Source organism: Artibeus jamaicensis, unplaced genomic scaffold, assembly GCF_021234435.1.
Source record: "Artibeus jamaicensis isolate MK-2021 breed Jamaican fruit bat unplaced genomic scaffold, CSHL_Jam_final contig_548, whole genome shotgun sequence".
NCBI lineage: Eukaryota > Metazoa > Chordata > Mammalia > Chiroptera > Phyllostomidae > Artibeus > Artibeus jamaicensis.
The window spans coordinates 1,091,247-1,102,941 of record NW_026521883.1 but is presented as its reverse complement, the minus strand read 5'-3'; positions in this window follow the sequence as shown (position 1 = coordinate 1,102,941).

Below are 11,695 nucleotides of genomic sequence, written 5' to 3'. Positions count from 1 at the left end.
ACTGAATATTAATAGACCAAAACAGTAGAGTTCCAATTTCCTCTTCCTCCATTGGAACAAATGGAAAAGAGCTAGCCATTGTCTTTAGTACTTGGTTCATCCTCATCACCCCAAATGAAAATTTATTGTTTGTCTGAAGAAGAAATAAAGAGGTCGTGTTCTAAAACAAATCAACAGCTCTCGCTGGATGGCTCAGTGGATTGAACGCCAGCCTGTGAACCGAAGGGTCACAGGTCCATTGCCAGTCAGGGCATATGCCTGGGTTGTGGGCCAGGTCACCAACAGGTGGCACACGAGAGGCAACCCACACATTGATGTTTCACTCCCTCTCTTTCTTCCTCCCTTTTCTCTAACAATAAATAATATAATCTTAAAAAAAACATTTAAAACAAACAAAAAAACATAAACCTTTTTCAAGGCCACTTCAAAAAAGCACTCACCAGCTCTACAAGAGTGAAACAAAAGTGCACAGGCAGCCACAAAGTCGGACTGGTCCAAACTAAACTAGGTCAGGTTAGCCCACAGCTGACCCAGGAGAGCAAAGGAAGAGACCTCTTGAAAGGCAAATTCTTCCTGGGGTCTCAAGGCCTGGAAAGGGTATGAAATATGAGTCATGAAAAAGACTTAATATTGGGAAAAGACCTCTCATGGGGATCTCAGCAAATCCCTTACCAGCCTCTGGTCTCCAGCTTTAACTATTCTCGGCCTTGAACCCCTAGCTGGACAGAATTTACCAAAACAGAATGTAGCCCGTCCTACCCCGAGGACCCAGGCAGAGAGGAGTGCTTTGAAACAGATCTCTTTCCAGGGTGTGATTGGTCCAGACCTCTGAAACTGGAAGATGAAAAACCCAGTTTATTAGGGATCAATAGCATCTGAGGGGCAGGTTTGCTGGAAGCTGAAGGTTCACTAGACAAGCAGAGGCAGGCCTGACTTGTTTTCCTCGTAGCTCAGCACTATTTCTTTAAGGCAATGATCTGAAGTGGGACACCTGGCCCGGAGACCCACACTAAATGTTCATCCTTATGAGTAAATGCTTTTGATAGATCAAATGGTGGAAACTCACAGGAAGCAGAGAATGCCAAGACTAACGCACTGGTGTAGCTAACACACTGGCATGATTGGCTATACTTGTCTCCAGTGTGGACACCACTTCCACAGCAGGACATCTCGACTGTTGCTTTTAGTAAGCTGTGAGATGCTTATTTTCACTCTCTTGATCAAAGTATGGGGAGATGCTTTCTGTCTTCCTAACTCTGATGATTTTTCTCCTGCTTCCTGAGCTGGGCTGGGGAGAGAGAGAAAAGGAGGGAGAATCCCAGGAAAACAGAGAAGTTTCTCCTGTCCTTTGATGAATTACTTTTGCCTCCTGGGGTGGCAGAGCCAGGGCCTGGAGTGGTCTGCCCCACTCACGTTTTGTCATTTTTCTCTCTAAAAGAAGGCCTCCATTTGTGTTGAATGTTTCTGTCCAGGGCCTGCGGACTGTCTTTCGAATGTGTCGTTGGCAGCATGGAAGGCCAGGTGTGGATGTGGATGACAAAAATGCAAGTTCATCTTTGCCTCTAGAGAAACAAGTCAAAGGCAGGGCTTGCTGTGGGCAGGCACAACCTCTCTAAATCAGTCTATTTTACTGCATTACGGGAAACAGGAGAGATGAGAACTGACATTTATATGGGTGCTTTAGTTATGTACTCACTCAATCCCTTCAACAAGTCGGAGGCACATGGCATTCTACCTGCTTTACAGGTGATGAACCTGTGGCTGTGTGTTTAATAAAGTACTAACTGCAGGATCTTAGGTAGCTGGTGAGTTAAAACGTGAATCCACACTGGTACATTCAGAGGCCTATGCACTGTTCACAAAACCATGCATACTGCTGTGCTGCGGTCATCTCTGGTCATCTTCTTACACCTTGCCCGAGTTTTCAGATTACCTGGAGTGATTGTGAGGTTACTAGTGACGTGTATTTCATCTTTTAAACATATTTGATTTGAATTTTATATTTCAAATTGACTTAAATTTTGTATTTTAAGCATACCTAAATTTCATTAAAACTTTTAAAAACCTATAACTAAAAACACAAACATGCAGTTGTTAGCTGCCAAAATTATAACACAATGGAAACCAGTGGCACATAAACCTTTGATGACAGATTTTTGATCCCCATTTTGGGACAAAGCTTTTCGGACCCTCCCTCCTTTCCTTGTTCTTTCTCTCTCCCTTTCCTAACAGAAATTTGAAGTGAAATTTACCTGTGGCAAAATGCCCACAAATATACACACATACATCATGCTACACTCCATATAACCACCACCTATCAAGATAAACACCCTGTCCAGCATTCCAGAAAGTTTCTACGTGCCCCTTTCATATCACTAGCACCCCTCACCCCAGTCCCTCATCTGACTTGAGAACCATAGACTAGTTCATTGCATGCCATTGATTAGGGCGGTGGAGGGTCTGCCCCGGCTTCCGATGTCTGTTCCAAGAATGCAGCACTCGCTCAGCGGCCAACCAGGCTCAGAAGCCCGAATTCGGCCTGTGCTCTTCTTGGGCTTCCGTGAACTTTCACGAACACATGGGTAAGTTGCCACGAGGCTCTACTGCTTAAAACAAGCATTGTGTATTTCACATCTGACTCTTGTACCTAGAACAAGAAATTCAATTGTTCTAGTGGTAAATTGATTTGGAAATTTTAAAGTGTTCTGGTGTCTGGTGGGTAGTGGACTTACCGGGATGGTCATGTTGCAAGTTATGTAAATGTCTAACCACTGTGTTGTACCCCTGAAATTAGTATAATACTCTATGGCAACTATAATTAAAATGTACAATTTAAAAAATGCAACATATGTGAAAATGCAAAAAAATGTGGTATACTTATAAAAAAAATGACAAGACAAGCTTTTAAAAATATGTGTTTACTCTTTGCAACTTAAATTATAGATAGAAGTAAATTAAATGTTGAACTTGATATAAGATTGCAATGGTTATGCCTATATTAATTATTTCAGATTTTGGTATTCATCAAAACAGTAATTTTTCTTCATAAATTAACTTTATAAGAAATATATGTTAAATAAATTTTAACTTAAAATGAATACAATTATTTTAAAATATTTAAAAATTAAGGTTGATATTAAGATTTGTCTGAAAATGTCTTATCACTAAAAAATTTGCCATCCACATCCTAGGGCATGATTTGTCTGGGCACAGGAACCTTATGGTCCCTAGCTGTGACCAGTGCGGCTCGGCTGGCTGGGTGTCATCACGCAAGGCACAGGGGTGCCGGCTCTGCCCCTGGTCAAGCGCACATGCCTGTTTTGTGTGTTTGGTCCCTGGCTGGGGTGCCATGAGAGGCAATGGATCGATGTTTCTCTCCTTCCTTCCCCTCTCTCTAAAAATAAATAAATAAAATCTTTAAAAAGAAAGAGAGAAACTTGATGGCCCTTCAAGTAGCTGGATTTTTCTCCTCTTTGACATGCAATTTGTCTCCGACTGGCCTGCCCTTGTTCTTTTCCCATCCGATTTGAAGCACTTTCTCTATTTGTGGGCATAATGGAAACAAGTAGTTACCACATTTGGCCACCTTCACCAGGAAGCTGCTACCTGTGCCCTTCCTTACGAGCCCAGTTGTGGGGTGTCCGTCATTCTTGTTCCCTGTAGGTGAAAAGTATTTTACTATTCTCAGCGGGGCTGGGCCCAGGGCTGGCCGTGTAGAGTCAAGGGCCTGAGGGCAGTGAGTCATCACAGCTGTGCAGCTGGGAGAGAGCACGGGGCTCCTGCACGTGAGCAGGGGAAGCCTTGCTCAACCCCCGCCCAGCTCAGTCAGAGCTGAGCAGCACTTCAGGCCCTTCTGCCTGAGGGCCAGAGGGGGCAGATGTCCATACAGGGTGGGCATGCACAGGGGCAACTGGAGGTACAGGCAGAAGGCAGACAGGTCCTGCGATGTCGTCTAGGGGCTCTTCAGCTGCTGGAAAATGGAGTTTCAGAAAGTTGAGTGCACTGTGTGAAGCTGGACTGAGGACAGAACCAACCTAACAGTTGGTTAGGTGACACACACTGTAGGCACACTGGACGGGGCTCTGAGCGGGACCAGGGAAACTGGCAGGGCTCACAAGGTGGGAAGTAGAGGAGAGCAGAAGGGGCCACCCAGAGCAGGAACCTCAGGTCCCGAGAGAAATCTCGGGCTCCCAGCCTGGATTAGACTCGAGCAATTGCTGAGTAGAAAGGACAAAGAAGCAACCAAGAGGGTCAAACCAGAATAGAAATTCAGGAGGAGGTTCTGAAAGAGGATGCATTGCTCAGTCTGGCAAGGAGAGCAACCCAATGCCACCCCCAACCCACTGAAACTGGGGAGCCTGACTGTTGCACGGAACCCTGCAGGCAGTGGCTGGGTGGGAGGATGGTTTTCCAGATAAAACCTAGACTGAGTCCCATGAGAGCGTTTAAGAAGAAATTGGGGAAGTGGGACCACGAGATGCGTGGTCCCACTTGTGACATCACCAGTGACTTACCCTAAGTTTTGCTGTGGTTAACTGCACCCCCAGCCCACTTGCTACCTTTGTTATCTTCTACTTCTTAGTAGTTACCAGTACATGGCAGTGTTTATGGTGGTCAAGAAATTAGACTGCCTGGTTTCACATTCCAACTTTCCCACTTACTAGGCTGTATGAACTTGGCCAACTTGTTAAATGCCCCTGAGTTTTTATTTTTTATCCCTCCATGAATTTGGAATAATAAAAGGACCAGCTGATGGGGTAAATATGACTAAATGAGATTATGCACGTAAAGCTCATGGCACAGGGTTCAATAACCACTTGCCCATGGTGATGGTGAGGGTAGAAATAATAGTAGCAGTACAAGTAATGATGACAAACCAGAAAGTTGTCATGTACTTGTTTCAGAGATGGGAGAGCAGCAGAAAAGTTGGAAAATGGTACCCTGTTGGCTTGGGGCCCAGGAGAATCTGGGAGGAAGAGCTTCTTACTGTGGCTAATGTCTGGGTGCCTCCTCATTCCAGGTTGGTCCCCATGAGCAAGCCCACAGCCCCGGACATCCTCCCTCCCTTCAGGTCTTTGTATCGAAACCATCTCAGTCAGTTCTTTTTCCTGCCGGAGGGAACCTGACCAGCCCAGTGCCTGACCGTGTTGTGTGTCTTTCCATCAGTCTTTTGTGCTGGTCCTCAGAACACCTGCTTCTCCCAACCTCTCTCCTTGGCTGTGGGAACCAGCATTCTCGCAAGCACCTGAGTGTGACTTTTTTTTCTTTAAAGATTTTATTTATTTTTAGGGGGGGGTGGGCTGGGGTGGGGATAAAGGGCCGAAAACTGTACTTAAATAACACTGTACTGAAAATAAAAGAAAAAGATTTTATTTATTTTTAGAGAGAAGGGCAAGGAGGGATGAAGAGAGAGAGAAACATCAATGTGCAAGAGACACATCGATTGGTTGCCTCCCTCAGGCCCCCAGTCCCCAACCAAGGTCCAGGCCCGCAGCCCAGGCATGTGAAAACGGTGGACCTGAGCAAGCCTGAGCCGACGGCGGACAGGCAGCTTCGCAGAGATGGTGCAGCCCAGTGCAAAGTTCCCAGAAAAGCCTTCCCGGGAGCAAGGTGACTCTGAGGCCCCTGAGCCGTGGGTGGGCAGTGTGGGAGTCTATGGGGAAATTTGGAACATGAGTCCCATAGCAGTAACTACGGCAACAACACTGAAAGCAAATTCCCTCCAGCTCAAGACTGGCTGGAGCAGCACACACAGAGGAGCTGGCCTTCCATGAGTCACGCAGACTTCACTGAGTCCCCAGGGAGGGCCCACCTTCTGTATCAGGGCTTTCTGTTGCCAAGCGACCAACTTCAGCTCTGCAGATCAGCTTTCTCTGCTCACCAGTTTGTGGGGCAGAACATTTCCTGTGGTTCCCCCAGTCACATATGCCAACTGACTGATGGTCACGCAGGGGCTCAAATCCGAGCTCCCAGGTGAAAGAATCCAAATGTTCAGCTGGTTTTGAGAGCTCACTCCTGAATTTTGTCAACTCCGGCTGGGCTGAAAGGTCATGAGGTGCCAGCACGGCCTCCAGGAGCTACGCTGGCGAGGATGGCATGGAAGGGAATTCTGAGACCTGTGGGCAGGAGAAATGTCCAGCGGATGTGTATCCTGTCACTGTCCTCTGCCGCCACTCCCAGGGCCGTTCTTGCTGTTTTCTCTTTCCTGAGATCCTTCTGTGGCGGCCCCCTTCTCACAGGTCTCCACTCCAATATTACCTCCTAAGGAAATGGGGCCTGAGCACACCAGCTGCAATACCAGTCGCCCTCTCCCTCCCCTTCACCGTCTCTGTCTGCTCTGGGCTGAACCCTGTCGCTCTGAAGTCCACGTGCTGAAGTCCGAATGCCCAGTATCTCAGAATGTGGCTGCATTTGGAGGTGAGGTGGTTAAGTTAAAATTATGTTATTAGAGTGGTTCAGAATCCAATATGCCTGGTGTTATTATACAAAGATAAAATTTGGACAAAGACATGTACAGTAGAAAGACTACAAGAGGATACAAGGAGAGGGCAGCCATCTGCAAGCCAAGGAGAGAGGCCTTGGGAAAAAATCGACCCTGCCAACATATTGATCAAACTTCCAGCCTCCAGAACTGGGAGAAAATAAAATTTCTGTTCCTTAAGCCACGCATTCTGTGGTACTTTGTTACAGCAACCCTAACAGACTAATACACTCTATCCCTCTCTCTCGGTTTATGTTTTCTCAGAGGCAATTTGCATAGTGGTTGAGTGCGTGGACCTTGGACCTGGGCTCAGTCAGCAGTATTGGCAGCGGCTGTGACAGGTCTGGTAGGTTATGCCAGAAGCTCTGTGGGCATAGAGAAGTGGCTGTGGTTGGAATGTGGGTTTTGGTGGGAGCTAATGCAAAGGCAGGCCTGGGGCCAGGCTTGAGAGACAGACAAGGATGGGCTGAGGATGGACTGGAGAGGGGCCTTTCCACCTGCTGTGTCAGGAGAGAGACCTTTTACTCCCTGGTCCTCTGGCTTCCCCATCCAAGAACAGGGAAGGGTCTCCCTTCTAAGCACACTTGGAAGCTCTAGCCGCAGGATGGCAAGGAACCTTGCAAACCAGCATTTGGGATGTCACTGACACCAACCCCATTTCATCAGCTGACCAGGTTCTGATGAGCTTGTTCATTTGATGAGCTGGAAGGGGTGGACTTTGCGAAATGGGTGATGCATATGTTAGGACCCCCCACCGAATACCTGTGACGTGAAGAGCTCATGGGCAGGTAACTGGAAATAGGAATGGCGGACTGGCCCAACCGTTTTGTTCCAGGTGTGGAAGCTGCTCTGTCTTCAAAGCAGAAATTGAGTCCCCTCAACACCCAGCATCCCCTGCAGGCCCTCTGTCTGCCAGCCACACATCCCACGTGTTTCCAACTCTGATTGCAGCTGTTGGCATCAGATAAACCAAATGCCCCAATGCCTGACTCAACTTCTCCCTTGTCACCTGGAGTGCCAACACTCTGTGAACACAGAGTTGCCAAACTTGCCATCAGTTCCCAGGCATCCCATTGTGAAACTGGCAAGATCTGTTTGTTTTCCCTTTCCTGGCCATTCCTGTATTCTGCTACCTATAAAGACTTACTTTTGTTTGTGCAGCATAAGAGCTTCATCTTTTGTGGGACATTCTTTCCTTATCTGGCCCTGTCCTGCGAGCTTCTGGGTGGTTGCTCATCTCCTGTTCCAGGCTCACTCTATTTCCCATAGTTTCATTCTCTCTTTATCCTTCCTTGCCAATTCCATTTTCCTATTTTGAAATTGGCTCTTCTCTCTACTCTACTTTTTTTCCCCTGTTTTTTACTCACCCTTGAGAACCCCCTCTTTGCTCCCATCTTTATCTCCTGCTCACCCCTGGCTTGCTGTAGCTCCAATTCCCCTCCTCGGATGCTCTCTAGACTAGCTGGCATGCTACCGGCTACCTCAAACTTCCTCTTCCCCTTCCTGGAGAGACAACCTCCCCTAAAGTCTTGGGTTTTTATCAGGCTCCCCAAATCTCTGTGTTATTAGAAGTCGGCCAACCTATTGCTAGAGGCCTAAAACTGGCCTTGTCTTTTATTTTAAATAGCACAGGATCCATACATAAAACTTACTCAATGATATTTCCACCACTTCTATTAGATTGCTTTTTACATTTATCTTGAAAGAGTTCATATAGGCTTTGGGTTGGGTACTAATGAGCCATTTACTGCATGGGGACAAATTTAAATTCCCATGCACACCCTGATCACAGCAAAATTCTCTGTTGTCTTTATGGGGCTTGAAGTTGGCCCCAGAGGGTACATGGGGATATGCAAGGAAGGGAGTGAAGCCCAAAAGATGTCTGATCACATCGGCAAGTGTAAGTGAGCCCAGGTGTAGGAGAATAAGAGCAGGAGCTTTATCTGTCCCCAAGATCACCGAAGATTACCAGAAAGGAAGATAGGAGGGTGACTCACCCCTCGTCTTCGTAACTGCTCAGTGGCCACTCCTTTTTCTTACTTACCAGCAGCTAGTCCTCTAGGGACGGTGGCACCACACCTACTTCTGCGGCCTCATGACTCAAAGTCTTAAGATTTACAGCATTTTCTTATGAGACAAAGGCCATGCCTATGGGTAAGTCCTTTTAAACACCCGTAGGTTAGTCATTTCATGTGGATGATCCATTCAAGTAAACTGATTGCCACGTTTCCTCTTCTTTCTGTTTCTATGTAAACATCTTTCTATTTCCTTCACCGAATTAGAAAAGTTTTCTTTCACTATTTTTTCAAATAGAGTTCCAATTTTTTGCTCCTTCTCATCTCCTTCTGGCAACCCTATGATGCAAATGTTGGAACACTTGAAGTTGTCCCAGAGGCTGCTTATACTAACCTCATTTTTTTTGGATTCTTTTTTCTTCTTGTTCTGATTGGTTGTTTTTTTGTTCTTTATGTTTCATATCATTGATTTGAAACATAAATCAATGTTTCCTAGCTGCATCCACTCTACTGTTATTTCCCTGTAAATTGTTCTTTATTTCAGTTAGTGTATCCTTTGTTTCTGACTGTATCTTTTTTATGCTGCTCAGGTCCTCACTAAGTTCCTCGAGCATTCTGATACAAGTGTTTTGAACTCTGCATCTGATAGATGGCTTATCTCCATTTCCTTTAAGTCTTTTTCTGGAGTTTTGATCTGTTCTTTCATTTGGGCCATGTTTATTTGTCCCCTCATTTTAGCAGCCCGCCTGTGTTTGTTTCTATGTATTAGGTAGAACTGCTTTGACTCCATGTCTTGGTAGTGCGGCCTAATGTAGTAGGTGTCCTGTAGGGTCCAGTGGCACAGTCTACCATTTCACCCAAGCTGGTACTCAAGGCACACCTTTTCTGTGGGCTGAGTACATCCTCTTCTTGCAGTTGAGCCTTGGTTGCTGTTGGCAGATCAATGGGAGGGATTTACCCAGGTCAGTCAGCTGCAAGGACTGGTTGTGACCACTTACCACCTATTTCATGGGCATGAAATAGGCACCACTCTTTGCCCTCTGTGGAGGATCAGCTGTGCAGGGGCAGGGTGGTGGTGCTCTGATATGGTCTGTAGCTGTCCACTGAGTACACTGTCTCTGGAGTTTCCCAGGTGGTGCAGGCCAAGCTCAGCCCCCACTTTTGTTTTGACCAGAGCCACCCTGCCTGAGCTATAAAGCAATCTGAGATGGGTGCTACGTGTACTGAGTTTTTCCCAGGCAAAGCCAAGCAGCGAATCTAGGCTGGCTGCTCCTAGTGCTGGGCCTGGGGCTCTCTGAGGCCAGCTGTGGCTTGTTTGGTAGGATTTGGAAAGTTGTGCAGCAGGAGCCAAGACCAGCCGTTCACATAGAAAAGCAGCTTGGGTGGGCCTGCTGGGTGGGTGAGGCAGAGCCTCTGGGGATGTCCAAGGCAGGTCAAACAGTGTTAGCCAGGTTGATGGAGTCTCAGGTATGGTACCAGCCTACCTGCTCTGTGGGCAGAGGGCTCAGCAAAGGAACAATGACCTCTTTTTGCCCGGATTGTAGACACTTCAGTTCCTCCCTGTATATCACTGGTAACTTTCAAGCTGCTACTGTGGTGATCAAGCTCAGAGGGAGTGAGTTTGAGTAGGTGAGTCTGTGTGTAGGATCTTTAAAAGGAACTGCTTGGGGATCCAGAGGTTTCATCCACCAACTCAATCCCTGCTGCTTTTGCAGCCAGAAGTTGTGGGGACTTATCTTCCAGGCACTGGCACCCTGGGCTGGAGGGCCTGGTGTGGGTCTGGGACTCCTTGCTCCCAAGATATTCCTCCTGGATTTTTATCCACCACGTGTGGGTGTGGAACCAGCCCTTTCTGCATCTGCACCCTCCTACCAGTCTGGATGGATGTGGTTTCTTTAACTCCATAGTTGTCAGACTTCCATTCAATTTGATTTCTGATGGTTCTGAGTGCTGGTTGTTCTATATTTTAGTTGTAATTTTGATGTGGTTCTAAAATTTTTTTCTCTGTATTTTACAAACATAGTAGCCCATTTATTGAATTCTTTACTCTTAATTTTTAAAATCACTTTTAAGGGGCATTAAGTAGTTAACTAGAAAGAAAAATATTGAAAATGATAAGATGAAACAGCCACAGGATTTGTCTCCAGTTCCCACACTACATGAATTTATTCATTTAGCAAATACTGAATGCCTACCAGGTACCACTTGGATCCATCAGAGAATAACACAGCAAAGAACTTTGTGGTCAGAGAGGGGAGTAGAAGAAAAGTAGGGGGAACCAACAATAAACAGTGACATAAGAAATAAGTCATGTTAACACCATGCTGGAAATTGATAAATGCTGGAGCTCAACAGCATGAGGGACTGGGAAGGTTGGACCTGCAATTTTAAACAGGGTGGTAACATAGTACACTCATGGAGAAGGTGACATTTGAGCCAAGACTCGAAGGAGATGAGAAAATACGAGGTCTGTCCAGAAAGTGTCCAGCCACGTAATATTGAAAAGGGGCCATTTCTCGAGGAAGATATAAGATACAAGAAACATCGTACATGGGACAGTGATGCCTCAGTTCCCTTCAATGCAGGCACCTTGTGTCCTCACATGATTCTCCCCATCACCATCAGCTGCCCTGTCATATTTTCCTGAATCTCATAGATGGTCTGAAATTTCTTTCCTTTCAAAGGCCGTTTTAGTTTGGGGAAAAGCCGGAGGTCACAGGCCGCCAAATATGGGCGGTAGGGAAACCCCCAGCCCGGAAGAGTCAGAGACCCCACATGCACCAGAGATGCAGAGAGGGAAAGGGAGTGAGGTGTGCAAGACATTCTGAGTTTAGGGAGGAGCTTTCCCCTCTGTTTTCTTCTAAGTAGTTTATGTTTTCAGTCTTGCATTAAAGTCTTTAATTCACTTCAAGTTAATTGTCTGAACTTAAAAAAAATCCATCTTGGACATTCTTAATCATTTCACTCAGCTATTCTCCATTAAATGTTTTCAAGTACTAAATGCAATCTCTCTTGCAATAATCGATGTTTGATGTGACAGCCTTTTCTAGAGGGGCAGCTGTGTCCTACCCCTGTTTTTACCAAAAGTACTTTTGTATTTAATTGTTCCCTCCTGCATCAGGGCTCTCCCCAATCTTTGGGAAAACGGATTTTCTAGGAAGTGATTCATTATTTCATTCCTTCGTTCACGAAGCAAATA